Raw genomic sequence first — 4,907 nt, 5'->3', positions numbered from 1 at the left:
AAACAGTGATTCAATCTTCATGTTCAAATGGTCACCACAGCCAGGGCCGGAGCCAGGAGCCATGACCGCTCTGGGTCTCGGCACGGCAGTGGGGTGGGGGGTGGGGGGACAGGGAAATAGGCACTTGGGCCGCAGCGGGCTGCCTCCCAGCCACATTGGCAGGAAGCTGGATGGGAAGCAGCTGGTAGTCAGACATTGAGCTGACGCTCTGAAACGCTGCCGTAGCCATCCCAGATGGCAGGTTACGGTGCGGTGTCATGCCCTAGACAATGAGTTACATGAATTTCCCATTCAAATACTAAGGCAAGAGTAGTATTGTGATCACACATGATCAAAATGTAGTCAGCAGTGAGAGAATACACTTCCATTCATGTGGGAGTGTGGACCACCCACACAGCGAAGTACCAGCAGCAGTGGGTTGCAGGGCTGTCTGAAAACGAGAGCAAACACCCCAAGGAAGGTACCTTTACGGGGACATGGAGTGTTTCATGCTGCAGCCACTGCAACCTTTCTGTGGCAGGGAGTTCTTGCCTACCTTCTGCTTTTTTTAAAATTAAGATTTATTTATTTTTATTGGAAAGTCAGATATACAGAGAAGAGGAAAGAGAGGAAGTTCTTCCATCTGCTGGTTCACTCCCCAAAAGGCTGCCATAGCCAGAGCTGTGCCAATCTCAAGCCATGAGCACCAGCTTCTTTCAGATCTCCCATGTGGGTGCAGGGTCCCAAGGCTTTGAGCCATTCTTGACTGCATTCCCAGGCCATAACTAGTGCCCATGTGGGATCCCAGTGCATGCAAGGTGAGGATTTAGCCACTAGGCTACATCTGGTTCTCTCTAACTTTCAAATAAGTAAATAAAAGTGAAGTAACTGTAGAAACGAAGTAACCTAAGACAACAGAGTGAAAGCGGGGAAGCTCAGGTAGGCCCCAGGGCGGAGCTTTCACTAGAGTTCAGTCCTGGAGTCCCAGCTGACTCGCCACTTCCCATGGGTGATCTTCAGTCTCCAGTTACCCTAGACACTAAGCATGTAACGGTTGGCATGAAGCTCCAGTAATAATCCATAGTGTCACTATTCAGTGTCTCTTAGAGACCCAGGGAAAGAAAGACACTCATTATGCGGTGGCCTAGTGCCTCAAGTCCTTGCCTTGAACACACTGGGATGGCAATGTGGGCGCCGGTTCTAATCACAGCAGCTCCACTTCCCATCCAGCTCCCTACTTGTGGCCTGGGAAAGCAGTCTAGCATGGCCCAAAGCTTGGGACGCTGCACCCATTTAGAAGACCTGGAGGAAGCTCCTGGTTTGTGGCTTGGGATTGGCAGAGCTCTGGCTATGGCAGCCACTTGGGGAGTGAATCATTGGATGAAAGATTTTCCTGTCTTTCCTCCTCTCTGTATATCTGCCTTTCCAATAAAAATAAATCTTAAAAGAAAAAAAGACACTCATTAGGAAATTCTTAGAGAACAGAGGTTACATCTCTGGGGAAAAGTGCAAAGGACAAATGTCTCTTGGAGTAAAAGAGTAATTCTTAATTACACACCTGTCCCACATTCAATTTTGTCACTGCACTGTGAATGCAGCAATAGACAAAACATAAATAAGCACATCTATGGTTCGATGAAATTTATTTAAGGACACTGATATTATAATTTCTGTAGTTTTCTCTGCAGTGTCCATGTGTTATGCGATGCTTCCTCCCCCACCTGCCACCTTGAAAAATAACACCACCACCGTTTTCAGATGGCCAGCAGGATTTGGTCCTTGGTCCACAGTCCACCAACCTCTGACCTGGATGAACCATTTTTGTAAGTAAATATTCATTTTTTGTCTACTAACAGAAGAGCATTTGTCCAAGGTAATGTTACCATTGCCTATAAAAATGAAAGGTTAATAGTTTAAAGAGAAAAATGTGTAGGAGACTTGAATGTACATGCTTTACCATGCTTTTCAGAAGTACAGATCTTGGGCCCGGCACGGTGACCTAGTGGCTCAAGTCCTCGCCTCGCACGTGCCAGGATCCCATATTCTAATCCCAGCAGCCCTGCTTCCCATCCAGCTCCTTGCTTGTGGCCTGGGAAAACAGTCGAGGGTGGCCCAAAGCCTTGGGATCCTGCTCCTGTATGCGAGTCCTGGAGGAAGTTCCTGGCTCCTGGTTTCGGATCAGCACAGCACCGGCTGTTGTGGTTACTTGGGGAGTGAATCACTGGGCACAGATCTTCCTTCCTATTTCTCCTGCTTTCTGTATATCTGGCTTTGCAATAAAAATAAAATAAATCTTAAAAAAAAAGTATTACAGATCTCACCAAACTCACAGGGAACCTGGGCCATTTTAAGCAGAAAATTTGTTTTAGAAAAATACACTGGGCCCGGCAGCGTGGCCTAGCGGCTAAAGTCCTCGCCTTGAACGCCCCGGGATCCCATATGGGCGCCGGTTCTAATCCCGGCAGCTCCACTTCCCATCCAGCTCCCTGCTTGTGGCCTGGGAAAGCAGTTGAGCACGGCCCAATGCATTGGGACCCTGCACCTGCGTGGGAGACCCGGAAGAGGTTCCTGGTTCCCAGCTTTGGATCGGTGCAGCACCGGCCCGTTGCGGCTCACTTGGGGAGTGAATCATGGGACGGAAGATCTTCCTCTCTGTCTCTCCTCCTCTCTGTATATCTGGCTGTAATAAAATGAATAAATCTTAAAAAAAAAAAGAAAAAAAGAAAAATACACTGACTTACCTCTCCCATACACAGATTACCCATTCAAACCCTTGCTCTGCAACCAACTCCAAGGTTGTGACTCCCAATCAAAGGCCTGTGGCTGATGCATTGTCATTGTACACACAAGTGAGGTGAGCTGAGAGAAACTGGGGCAACAAAAAGAGTTAAGGAACAAAAAGATTGTTAATAAACAAAAAGATTAATGAACTAATATTTTTTGGGAAGCTTGAGATGCCTGTGTCCGACTTGGAAGTGCCAGCAGTTTTTGCTCCTGCTTCTAATCCAGCTTCTTACTAAAGTGCCCAGGAAGCAGCAGATGAGGGCTCGAGAAGTTGTTTCCTGCCACCTACATGTGGAATTTCAGGGCTCTTGGCGTGAAACTGGTCCAGTCCTGACTGCTGAGGGAGTGAACCAGATTGGAATAACCTCCATTTCTCTGTCACTGTATTATAAATTAACGAGTGAGCAAATAAAATCTTTGAAAATCTTTTTGCCTCCCCTCCTCTGTAAAATCTGCCTTTCATATTAATAAAAAAATCTTAAGGTAAATAAATCTTCAAAAGTCTGGGAAACACTGCCTCCTTCCACACTTCTAGAAGGACTGGAGATCAGTGACAAACACTTGTCATATAAAGATGTTTTGTATCATGACATGGTTTTGCTTTATAGTCCCTTTAGACAGCAGGCACATCAAAGACAGGCATTCTCTTCCACTCTCCGGTTTTTGAGCTGGCGCTGTGTGAGAGGGAGCACAGCAAGAATGCGTCCCATTTTTGTGCACCTTTTTTTTTTTTTTTTTTTTTTAAGATTTATTTTATTTTTATTACAAAGTCAGATATACTGAGAGGAGGAGAGATAGAGAGGAAGTGGAGCTGCCGGGATTAGAACCAGCAGCCATATGGGATAAAGGCGAGGACCTTAGCCACTAGGCCACGCCGCCAAGCCCTTTGTGCACCTTTTTGTGCTTGTGTAAAGCCAGCCCTTACGTACAGCAATTTCCAAGAATGCCTCAGCAGTTTGCAGCACAGTTTATGTGCTTGTGATGCCTGTGGGAAAAGCCAAGAGTTTGTTAGAGGAAGTGAAATTCTTCCAAGTTCACTTTCCTGACCTCAGGGCTGGAGAAGTCCCTCTGCTAACAGGTGTTTATTTTTGTTTCCCTCCTACCTTGCCTACTCTGGCATCACCCAGCTACCCTCCCTCAGCTCCTTGCCTGTGGGAACTTGCCTTCTACTGCACATTTAAATCCCACCCACACTGTTTTCTCCAAACATTCGCAATTCTTTTTTTTCTCAGAACTTTTTTTCCCCCTCAAGATTTTATTTTTATCAGAAAGGCAGATCAGATTTACAGAGAGAAACAGAGACAAAGATCTTTCATCTGCTGTTTCATTCCCCAAATGGCCAAAAACATGGATAATCTATAAAGTTCACCATGGCATTCTCTACCTTTCTAAATAAAGGAAAAATAGGGAAGAAGTAAGAAAGACCAATAAAATAAACAAACAGAAAAAATAAATAAGGCACAACCACAGAGCCTGGAAGCATAAGTGACCATAAGATGTTAAGAAAACAGATTCCTTGGCAGGACATTTGGCGACCTGAGGTACCATTTGAGATGTGGCATCTATTCTATTCTATCAGACTCCATCTGGCTATCTACATGCCTGGCAGGTGCCCAAAGACTAGGCCATCATAAACTGTTTTCCTGGAAACAGAGCAGTCAGGACTTGGATCGGTGTTCTGCTCAAGAGGTGGCTCATGTCACTGCACCATGATGCCTGGCCCAGGAGTGGGTATTTTTGAGGGGCCAGTCTGTAATGAGATGAATGGAAGCCAGGAGGTCAGATGGCAAGCACGTGCCTTTGGAAGGTCCCTTTGCCTGCCTGCCTGTGCCCGACCTGGGCATTCCTCCTAGAATCACTTCTTCAGGAATGATATTTTTTCTTTTTTTTACTTCCATCCGCTGGTTCATTTCCCCAAACAACCATAATAGGCAGAGCTGAGCTGATCCGAAGCCACGAGCTTCTTCCAGGGTCCCAAGGCTTTGGACCATCCTTCACTGCTTTCCCAGGCCACAAGCAGGGAGCAAGATGCAAAGTGGAGCATCCGAGACACAAACTGGTACTCACATGGGATTCTGGCACGTGCAAGGTGAAGACTTAGCCAGTGAGCCACTGATCCGGGTCCAGGAGTGATTTTTTGTTAA

Source organism: Ochotona princeps, chromosome 17 (genome assembly GCF_030435755.1).
Source record: "Ochotona princeps isolate mOchPri1 chromosome 17, mOchPri1.hap1, whole genome shotgun sequence".
In the NCBI taxonomy this organism is placed as follows: domain Eukaryota; kingdom Metazoa; phylum Chordata; class Mammalia; order Lagomorpha; family Ochotonidae; genus Ochotona; species Ochotona princeps.
Note: the sequence above shows the minus strand (reverse complement) of the source record.